The following is an 11,973-nucleotide window of genomic DNA, read 5'->3' on the forward strand; positions in this document are numbered from 1 at the left end:
CCGACCATTTCGTTCTGTCATTTCCGACCGATTTACTACTATGGCGGTCGGTTTTGACTTGTGAGAAAAACAAAAAAAAATTATCCAGCTAAGTAAACTTAAAAAAAATTAAAAAAATTGAAACTAACTTTTAGTCAGTTAATAAATTAATAAAATATTATTTATCAGTTAATATTTGATTTTTAAAATTTTAGTATTTCTATAACAAAAAATAAATACTGACTAACTAATTTCAAATTAATTATTCAAACAGCAGAAAAATGTAGAATCTTTGTGATATGGTCTAATTTAAGGTACTAATCATGATAGCAAAAGAAGAAAAATATAAAAAAAATTATAAAGACACTATTATGTTACGAATCACGCATTGCAGTGAATGTCGGAGTTCAGGGTTTGGATTTATCAGAAGTTATCCTAGGTTGTATACTTTCGAAATATCAATTTGTTTTTTAGGTGATCCAACCGTACGGATCGTAAATTAAGTAGTCATAGCAGTTGTATACCAAAAATCAAATCAATACGATTTTATCCGCTGAGATATTATAACGAAAATATTATGTTATACTTAAATATAGACGTAGGGTTATTTTTTTACAAAAAAGTAAATTTGTTTTTTAGGCGATCCAACCGTACGGATCGTAAATTAAGTACTCATCGTACTTATATACCAAAAATCAAGTCAATAGGATTTAATGTGTTGAGATATTATAGCAAAAATGTTATGTTATTCTTAAATATGGATGTAGGGTTATTTTTTTTACAAAAAAATAAATTTGTTTTTTAGGCGATCCAACCGTACGGATCGTAAATTAAGTACTAATCGTAGTTATATACCAAAATTCAAGTCAATAGAATTTTATTTTTTGACATATTATAGCGAAAATATTAGGTTATAGTACTTATTTATTGACGGAGGGTTATTTTTTTAAAAAAAATAAATAACTTATTTAAATAATCCAACCGTACGGATATGAATATAATTACTCAACTTATATTGGTCCTTAAAATCAATAGTTTTGAACATTAGTTGAAGGAATATTATAATGAAAAATTGATTTTCTAGTTATATAATTTTGTAAAATAGGTGTAGGTTTATATTTAAGTTCCATTGTTTTTATAACAATGTTGTAGCTGGTCTGGTGGTTGAACACTCTACGCACAAGGCTGAGGTCGCGGGTTCGATTCAGGGAGCTGTGTGCTCGTTTTTTTTCCATGCCATTCACACTTTCCCAGGTTCAATTTTCACAAAAGTTAAATCACGCGCTCTCCCAAAATGCAGCTTTTCACTCCCTGCACGACGTCGTTTCCTTAGTTTTCAGTATTATCTCAATCATAACATTCATCTCTCCCAACTCTCCCATGACTCTCTCCCTTATACGTGCTTTTGATCGCTCCCACTCTCTCTCAACACTCTCTCGAATCTCTCTCTGTAAGTGCTTCTCACCCTCTCTCGATTCTCCGTCTCTCTATCTCTGTCTCCCTCTCTCGATTCTCCGTCTCTCTATCTCTGTCTCCCTCTCTCTCCCCCCCTCTATCTCTCTCGCTCTCTCTTTCTCTCTCTCTCTCCCTCCCTCCCTCTTTCTTTCTCTCTGTACTATGCTCATTTTAGGGTTTCGTATCTCTCTGTATATCATCAGTTAGGGTTTTGATTTTTTATGGCTCAAATTTGTTCAAAGATGCTTTAATCTGGTTTATATATGTTTATATGTCCTTTAATCCGGCTCTATTTTAGTTGTCTTAGTTGTTTGATCTGTTTTATGAGATTTTGTGTAAATTAGTTTGTGTTTGTGTTTTTGTTTGTGTAAAGTATAGCAAATTAGCTTGTGTTTGTGTTTGTAAAATGCGTATGCATGGATTTTCTGGGTGTATCAGTTAGGGTTTTGATTTTCTTATGCTCAGTGGTTTGGATTTTATTAAGTCTGGTTTATTGTGCAAGCACCCCTGCATAAGTCTGGTGTTATTAAGTTTGTGATTCCGTTAAATGATCAAGAATGGTTGCGCGTTGTCTAGTACGTACATTTTCTGTTCTTTTTTGACTAGGCATCCAGAGAACACTCCTATAAATATTGATCCATAGCTCCAAGTTATTCACAAATCTTCTCAACCTCATCTGCATCCATTCTTGTTTTACAGTAAAATACAAAGTAAAATATCCATGGCCTCAATCAGTCCCAGATCCCCAATAGTGGCACTAGAGCTTGAGAAGAATAGTTTTGGTCTGATGATATTAATCATGTCAAGAGTACTTTAAATTCTGTCATCTCTACTATTTACATTAGTACTAGGTCTGTGGAATTAGTTATTGAGCTTGAAATATTTTATTTATACATTTTAATTCATAAGAAAGATTCTAGATCCAGTGTATTAAATACTCGGACAGGAATATATAACTACACAACCTTTGTCGAGCTTTTGAGGCATTGAATAGAGTCACGCAAGCTAAGATATACAGATACTACATTTAATCGTTGGCTATGTAGGAATTGAATTCCACCAGAAACAGCTGCAGGTCCCTTTCCTTGTATTTTTTATCATCTTATAATTAGGAATTTAGTTTACAGACTCTGTTTTTTTGAATTTGACACATAATTTAAGTATCTAGATATTGTTTATTAGAAAACATAACATCTGAATATATGCTTTGTATGTGAGATCTGCGTGAGGTACTGCATTCAATTCGACATCAGTCCTGTATAGTTTATGAATGAATCTGAATAACATCTGAATGTATGCTTTGTATCTGAATAAAAATGTAGTATATGATTACCAGCAGCATCTTTGATTAAGAGTAGTTTAGTATTGGTTTTGTTGTATTCAGCTTGTTTTAAATTGTGAGCAAGTCAATTTGATTAATATATATTTTCTGCATTCACATAATGGTACTTTGAACTTTAGTTAGTCACAGAAAGAAATCAGTCAGAGGTTCAAGTGCAAGTGATAAGACAACCAACAGAATGTATAAAGGCGATAAGTCATCTGTACTTTGAACTTTGTTGATCTATATGTTACAAACTGTAACATTTTAATGAACTTCTGAGCTAAGTTCTGTGCAAGTTAATGTTGTCTTGTGAAAATCTGTGATACTAATGAAACTAACATATATGTCATTGGCTAAGTTGACTAACTATATATATCATTGTTCATGTATAGGCTATGGCGCCAAAAAAAGACAAAGGCAAAAGGAAAATGGCTGTTTCTCAAGGTAGTACGACTCGTGGTAAGAAACGCCGCAACAAATACTTGATATTTGCAACAAATTTGCAACAAATATATATGTTACTTGATATTGTAAAATTTGTTTTGAACTGAATTAAGATTGTAATTTGCAATTTATAAGCTATTGATGGTTTGTGGATATAAATGGCAATGAAAATGAAACTTTTTTGTGTGTTTATATATATATATATATGTGTGTGTGTGCTATATGTGTGTGTGTGTGCGCGCGCGCGCGCGAAGTGTATGTATATGTTTCATGTCTGTATAAATATTATAGTACTAAATTTTCTAATTTAGTGTGCATATAGATCGACATATATGGTGATGGCATATAAATTTTTAATTATTGCAGGCAATTGCGGAGGCAACTAAAGATGTCACCGATGGTGAGAGTTCGGAGAATGACATTGATGGGGATGATGATGGTGATGGCGATGACGATGAGGAAGATTGAAGTGAAGCTACCTAGCTAGATGCATTATTGGTAGGGATGCTGATTTTGTTAAAACATTGCTTTTGGCTTTTGATTGTTCAGCTGTAACGTATATGATTGTTGGCTTTTGCTGGCTTTTGGGTGATTGTTCAGCTGTAACATTTATGTCGTACTGAATTTTATAACTGTTCTTGTTTAAATATATGAATGCTTGTTGGCTTTTAAATTGTGTCGTACTGAATTTTGATGGATATGATTCTTGATTTTGGTTTTGAAATTGGATATTGTATGTGCATTGTTGGTTTGGTAAAATAACAGGGATATGGTATAGTTTACAATGTAAATACTGCATTTTTTTGAAATTTTATCTCCAGAAAATCGACCAAATTTGCTCATTTCCGACCAAGAATGGTAAAAAAATACCAGAAAACCGACTAGATGTATACATTTCCGACCAAATTCATATCTTAAAACCCAGAAAAACGACCAACTCATTTCTGACCAACTCATTTCCGACCATATGTATGCAATTTGGGTGGTCGGTTTTAGACCAGAAGCTCCCCCAATTGACCTGAAAGCCATTTCCGACCAACTTATTTCCGACCACTGTGTGGTCGATTTTAGACCAGAAGCTCATCCAATGGTTCCTGAAAAAGGCATTTCCGACCAACTCATTTCCGACCACTGTGTGGTCGGTTTTAGACCAGGTGCTCATCTAATGGGCCCTGAAAAGGCATTTCCGACCGACTCATTTCCGACCACAATGTGGTCGTTTTTACAACTGGGCCCCACAGCTGAGCCCTGAACTTCTTTACCGACCAACACATTTCCGACCGTCATTGGTCGGTTTTGAGGCAATCCACGTGTATGACACGTCAACGGTGGGCCAGATTTATCTAATACAATCCACGTGTATATGGACATGGAAACACATTTCCGACCGATAGAAGCGGTCGGTTTTATAACTCATTTCGGACCGATACGTCATTTCCGACTCGGTTTAAAGGGACCGACGTGGTCGGTCGGTCGGTGGTCGGAAATGACCTCAAAACCGACCGATTTTGCTTATTTCCGACCGATTTGGGCGGTCGGAAATGCCCGCTTTTCTTGTAGTGATAGACCTTCAACTGAAGAGGTAAAATAAACTTTATTGTTGGAATTTGTCTATTTACCAGTACTGTACTGTTCTGTAGGTTAATGCATGCATTTGGTGTTTTGATCTGTGTAGGCTCTTTGAGATTCATATTTCAATAACTTAGCTTATAATTTCAAGAGAGAACCTTCTGCAAAGCTAGTTTCAAAGTTGGAATTTTAATTTGAAAGGATAACAAAGACCTAATCTAGACGCATACTTTGGAGAGACAATGAAGAGAAGCTATCGATGGTAAAATGGTTTTTACAAACATAGCGAATACTACAAACATATCTACAACAGCCGGGGCATGGTGCCACTGGACGACGCTGATACTGGGGATATTAGCATGGTTTGTCGCCAAATTATATAAAATAAGTTAGTTCATTACTATATATTTTTGTGTATGAAATAGCGTGGTTCTTTTTAATTATATAAGTGTGAAAACAGAATTTACTTATGTATATCACAATAGATTTTTTTTTACTTGCATAGATTGAAATTTGTAGCTATCTAATTGACATTCTTGGTTAAGACAATAAAACATGTAATTATTATTTTATTTATATTCATATTGTTAAATTATATTCATATATGAGATTTTTTATGTTATTCAATCAAATTTATCTCATTATTACCATCATTCTCTATAGGAATGTTGCTCTACATTAATATCATGTCGAAGTGAAAAATTCAAAGATTTTCGGTTGAGTCAACTATCATATTTTTGAGTTTCTTCGTGTTCCATGTGTCCATTGTACTGGATTTTACTCTACTATCTAAATTTTGAATGGTGGCGATCAGATTTGTAAGTCTAAAATGTATATCTATAAAGATTATGGCATAGATATTTGTATCACAATGAGGCCTAAACTCAAGGTGGTGAAATGACTTGGACTGTTTTTTGAACCAAAATGCATTTCCGGCTAATTCTTAAATTACTAAAATATATTCAACCTCTGGGATCTCCACTAATTGATAGACCTCAGATTATGACGGAGAAAATTATGAAGACCTTGATATATATAAACCCCAACTAGCTACACTATTTTACTATAACACCTTAGCTACCTTTAACAGGCTCATCATCCTCTCGTGAGAGTGTATACTCTAATACAATATTCACCTGCTTTAATTTAGTGCTTAAATGGTTTATCTGACCAAATCCTTTGAACTTCCTTTAATGCCCATTTCGGCCTAAGTGAAGCCAAATTATCCTAATAATACGTTTTTATTAGTGCTTAAACACATTCTCTTGTCTCTTGTTGAAGAGTCACAACATCATCTTGAGTCACCAGACCAAATATGAGCTATTGCAACCCCAACATGCATTTGTGTTGCATAAAATGTTACAACAGACAAAAAATTTACGAGTCTATAGCAATATTTTGAAAAGTATTGCATAAAATAGAAAAGTGTTACAAACAAAAGTGCTAAAAATAATTTTCAGATCAAACGTAATACTTTAAAAAGTGTTGCAATAAATTGCAACGAATTTGGCTATTATTTGGGCGGGTTTTGAAATTTTATACTTAGCGGGCATCCAAATATTGGAGCCAAATATCAAAAAGTTTTTACATAAAATAAAAATTTAATACAAAAATAAATAACTCTCCTCCTCTCGCCTCTATGCTCTTCCCACCCCCTCTCCCCGTTTATCTCTCCCGTCTCCCCTCTTTCTCACTCTCTCCTCTCCGCTCATCTCTCTCGCACCTACTGCTCTTCTTTCTCGATCATCTCTTGTGCACATATCTTCAAATCTTAAAATCGATTAGGACAGTAATTTGAGCAAAACCCCAAAATTGATTAAAGTTTTAATTGATTCTGTTAAAGCTTTTATTAGAAGTACAGTACTCACAAAATTGATTTAATGTGTTTCTCACAAAATCTGTCCTAGATTATATCAGTGTGGTGAGGATGGCCATTTTGCCAGGGATTGTCATAATGCGAGCCGTTAGGTTTCGGGATGTGCTGCTGCGATAGGGTAATTTGTGTTTACTTGATGATTTTGCTCTGTCGCTTTCTTTACTATTAATTAATCCATATCCTATGTTGATGCTACTCTTGGTCTTTTGATTATTTAAAGATTATTATTATGTAGGTTTAAACTATTTTAAGGATCTTTATCCTATGCTGATGCTTTCGGATTTACTTGTTGTGAATGCTTATCGTTTCTCATTATTATTATTATTTTCATGAATTAATGAATAGATGTGTGGAATAGATGGTATTCAATTGCGTCAGTGGTTCTTATTATTTTGTGCTCTCCTTTCTTTTTTCTGTCTTATTATTATTATTGTTGGATGTTAATAATGTTTAAACTGGCTTAGACATCGGCTAAAAACCGATGTCTATTGAAAATAGGACCGATGTCTTCGCATGTGATGTAAAAGGTAGGGGTCTTAGACATCGGTTTTTAACCGATGTCTATAACCACCTTTCACAACGGTTCTAATTAAGAACCTGATGTGGTATTGCATTTTTAGCATCAGTTACTTTATTTTAACCGGTATCTATAGTTATACTTTACATCAGCTTTATTAACAACTGATGTATATTTACTTACCTTACATCAGCTACTTTATATTGGTTGGTGTCTATGTTTGTCTTTTAATTCATTTTCTTTAAATAACCGATGTATATATGTATATTAATTTTTAAGCCATGAATCACCTGCTTTGTATTCTGCCAAAATTCCAAAACTAAAACACTCATATTACCAAACCAAAATACCAAAACTGAAAAAGCAATATAACAAAAATGAAAATCAAAACAAAACATGCATTCAACCAGTCAAGTATATTATCTAATTCATCAAATAAAAAAACCAACTACATAATCCAAACCATCCAATATCAAAACTACATTGATTTAAAAAATCTCCAACAAAAACATGCATAGAACATATATTCAAAGCATGTCGATCAAAAATTTCTATACAATTTGATTATAAAAGATCTCTCACAAACTTCTTCCATTGTGTCCCCCTCAAATATATATTCAAATGTACACACATTTGCCTCACTGGGGTGCGGAGGCTTGTAAACCGCAGGGGAACATGTGCCCTGACCAACATCCCCCTGTCTGTATATTCCTGTAATCATAAACATATTTAATATCAGCATAATGTGGTAAACAGGAAATGATATAGGACCAAATTGCAAACATTAGTAATCAAGCTTCACAAGGTGTGCTCATGAACAAAGCCACCAACTATAGACAAATTGTTAATCCAAACAGTGGTTCCCTAACTTAATTATATATATTTGTTGAGTATATAATATTGCCTTGCATGAGTGGAAACTTAAGTACATTCATAAAATAAATACAAAAGCCAATATATTTTAAATAAAAAATGAGTGCAGAGTTGACTATTACAATTATAGAAGCAAATCTGGTACTTAAGAAACAAAAATATAGGATTCTCTAAACTTCCTTTACTTCTTTAGTTGTTCCGAATTTGCTATGTATTTATATTAAGTGAGATTCTATAAACATAGTATTTAGATTATATGCCTGTTACTCACACTATTCATGGTAACAAGGCTGAGATAACTCTTTAAGGTTAGAGAAAGAGGTCTCAGAGAGTTTGCTAGTTTGAGACAAATCTTTTTTCCTTCTTAATTTTTTAGATGTGCATCACTAGATGAATATAAGTATAGCAACATTTTTGCAAGGAAATATGCAACTAGGCATGTCCGTACCTGACTAAATGACTTGGCTGAGAGGCTGGATTCCTGAACTCGGCCCCGTAGTTGACTCCTAGAAGAGAAAGCCATCATTCAAAACAGCAGAGCATACATAATCATATGGAAATTAATCTTATTATGTCACTTACAAGGGCATCGGATAGCAAAGAGGACATTTTTTTACGGCTGGTACTCTGTCTAGTCAAAAGCATAAGCAGGGCTCATATTAGCAATATCCAGGGTCCAAAATGCTTCAAGAAAGAAACATGCTGATCAATATCTACAATCATTTTAATGGAAACAAACAAGTAAATAAGTAAATTTCAAGAAAGAAACTTCTGTACCATATGACAAGTAAATATCACTAATTTGTTCCATTACAAGTAGTACATAGTTGATTTTTTTACCAGAGAATCTTTTTTAAAAACTATATTATTGCATCAACTCCAGCCAAAAACAGAAACATAATAATTGACAAATCAGCGGAGACTATAATATAATGATACATAAATGTAAGTCATAACTATTCAACTTAGCACTAACAGGATAGAAACATATCATAATCAAATATATCACTTGAAATTCAACTTTAAAGAGATTTATAGTTCAGTGTTGTTACCCAAATAGTAAGGTGAATAAGGCCAAAAAAATATACTACAATGACCATGGAATCTCGTATCAGGTTTCCTACATACATATACAAGTCAGGACTCAGGTCAATACATCTGATAGAAGTCTATAAATGATTCAATATTTTGATGCAGAACTATGATTAAATAAAAGTAAAGAACAAGAACCATAAAACTAATTGAACATTTGTATAAGAAATTAAGATACCATGAAGAAGAAGATGTAGACTGAGAAAAGAAGAACCCTAAAATCAAATTGAACCCATCAAACCCTGAAACCCAATCGAACTAATCTGCAGGTTGCGTTTCTCCGAGCTGAGTTTTTATCTACTAATTAATTCAAGTTGCTCTTCTTCAAGCTGTGTCTTCAATAGAACAAATTAGGGTTTACCCAATCGAACCCTAACTACAATTTGAATGTCGGAGCATGAAATAGATGGTGTGAGAGAGACTAGATAGGGAGAGCAGAGATGGAAAGAGAGAGAGACACGAGAGAGTCGATCAAGAGAGAGTTGATCGAGAGAGAGTCGAGAGGAAAAGAAAGAAATGGGGAAAATAACATTTGGGTGAAGGTGGGAAATAAAATTTTGTTTAAGTGGGGAGTATTTGTGTAAGGAGAGAATAATGAGCGGGTTTATTATTTTCATTTTTTGAAACGGGAAATAAGACATCAATTTTAACAAGAACTGATGTCTAGATTGTTAAAAGACATCGTTTTTGATTTTTTCGATGTAAGAAATACTTTCAACATCGGGGGTATTTCTAACTGATGTCTAAAGTGTGATGTCTAATCCTGTTTTTCTAGTAGTGAATTTGTTATTAAGCTGCTGATTGTATTGAGGATGAATGTGCTTGTCTATATAATACTAAATGCTTTGATGAATGTTTGCCTCTACAAATTCCATCAGAATTCTGCTCTTTAAACTCTGTAATTGGGGTTGAAGTTGATGAGAGCTTTAATCCTAAGGCTCTGTGATGGTTTGATCTGATGAGTCTGAAAGTTTACTTTTTGTCAAACATTTTGGTTTTTTTTGTCTCCCTTTTTAGTTGTCAGTGTACTCTTTTAAATGCTCATTATGTTTAAGCATTCTTTTGAATGCTCATTATGTATACTGAATCGTAACACCTCCAATAACATTAAAGATGGAGCTTGGTGGAAAAGGGCATGTACTGATGCTATTTTCATCCTAATAATTACAGCTTCAGTGAGTCGGACAGGTTAGAACAGAGAAGGTCTAGTTCTAATGGGTTGCAAATGGAAGAGAACCAACAGAATGATGTTAGTAAACCCTTTTTTGTCATGATATGAGGCAGTTAATAACTGCTTTGTGGAGCTCACTGAAGTTCACGTAGAAGAAGATGAGTTGAACTGCTTTATGGAGCCACTCAACATATGATTTGATTCTTATGGATTGTTAGGTATAATGTCATCACTTTCTTTTATTGGTTACTTTTGTGGATGGTTTTTTCCGTAAAGTTTTACAAGTAAAACTGAAGAAAAGAATTACTTGAGATTCTGGAGGAAAGCCTTCTCAAAGTATGGAAACTAGTGTACACTAGAAATGCAGTATTGTGCCTTAAAGCTTATGAATACACAATGCAATTACATACTACCATTTATTGTTCTTATAATTTTTGAAGAATTTTGTTGTTATGACAAAACAGATGCCAAAGAGGGATGGTTATGAAACAACAAAAGCGATATGGAGAGCAGAGGTGGGCAGCAGTTCACTCATCCCAAGTGCTTGCAAGTTGGCATGGATTTAAGCTAGCTCCTACATAACCATCCAAGGCCGAAGGACGTGCACAAGCCATCATAGCTATTGTCGTGTAAAAAAATGACAAGATTTTTTTGTTTTTCATTCTTTTATTTCTTTCTTATTTAATTTTAGTAAATTGTAATCAAGGAATTTTTAAATGTGATTTTTGGTTTGATATGATTTGGTAATGGTATATTTAAATTTCAAATAGGATTTTGCAATATGGACCAATAAAAAATGTTGCATGTAAGCGTTGCCAATAAAATATGAAAGTATTACAATATAACAAATGTGTTGCTGATAAACGTTGCAATAAATTACTTTTGTAACACTTTTAACTATCTAAATTAAAAAATTGCAGTAGCCTATTGTAACAAATTATTTGCGTTACTATAACTTTTAAAAGTGTTACAATAATGTTTCTATTGTAATACTAATAAAGTGTTGCAATAAACACTAAATTCGTTGCTATAAGGTTCTATTGCAACGGTAGTAAACGCAACGCTGATTTTTGGCAAATATGTTACATTAGAGTATATTGTAACATTTTTGGGGTCTAATATTACGCTTTCTTAGCATTGCAATAGGTCATATTTGGTGTAGTGATGTATAGATTAATTTCAGCAGTTATCTAATCTAATCAACACTCTTGGTTAAAACAATAAAACATGTTATTATCATTTTATTTCATTTGTTTATATTCATATTCTTGAATAATAATCAAATATAAGATTTTAATGTTATTGAATCAATTCATCTCATTATCCCCAACCTCTAGGAATAACTTCACACATACTTCTCTCCTTGGGCTATATATACATTTTGATGCTAAAGTGGAAAATATAAAAAAAAAATTGGTTGAATCAATTATTTTATTTAATATATAATATTAAATAGATATATGCTTGTATTTAATCATAACACTACATAATGGAAGGTTTAGAGTATTATTTTTATTCATATCAACATTTGTGAAATATATTATAATAACACCATAAAGCTAATATCTTAATAATTATATTTTAATATAATTTTTCTTATAACCAAATAATATATATTTTCAAAAACAAATCAAAAGATTATGTTTAAACAAATCCTTTATTATATTGTAAAC

At 32.9% G+C, this 11,973-nt stretch overlaps 2 long non-coding RNA genes across 5 annotated transcripts; one reads left to right on the forward strand and one right to left on the reverse strand.

The window, feature by feature from the left end:
- Positions 1–6,386: 6,386 nt before the first annotated feature.
- Positions 6,387–11,036, forward strand: LOC108202025 (uncharacterized). Its single transcript, XR_001802985.2, has 3 exons — positions 6,387–6,765; positions 10,300–10,518; positions 10,765–11,036. It is a non-coding gene; the product is annotated as an uncharacterized LOC108202025 (long non-coding RNA).
- LOC108202026 (uncharacterized) lies at positions 7,584–9,794 on the reverse strand. Of its 4 annotated transcripts, none has more exons than XR_010287735.1 (5): positions 9,308–9,794; positions 9,090–9,157; positions 8,620–8,750; positions 8,486–8,543; positions 7,584–7,875 (listed from the first exon to the last, which is right to left on the reverse strand). It is a non-coding gene; the product is annotated as an uncharacterized LOC108202026 (long non-coding RNA). The 4 variants fall into 4 exon arrangements; XR_010287734.1 differs by having other exon boundaries at positions 8,620–8,721; positions 9,308–9,735; XR_010287736.1 differs by lacking the exon at positions 9,090–9,157 and having other exon boundaries at positions 9,308–9,715.
- Positions 11,037–11,973: the final 937 nt, after the last annotated feature.

The sequence above is a fragment of the Daucus carota genome, chromosome 9 (assembly GCF_001625215.2).
Source record: "Daucus carota subsp. sativus chromosome 9, DH1 v3.0, whole genome shotgun sequence".
Classification (NCBI taxonomy): Eukaryota; Viridiplantae; Streptophyta; class Magnoliopsida; order Apiales; family Apiaceae; genus Daucus; species Daucus carota.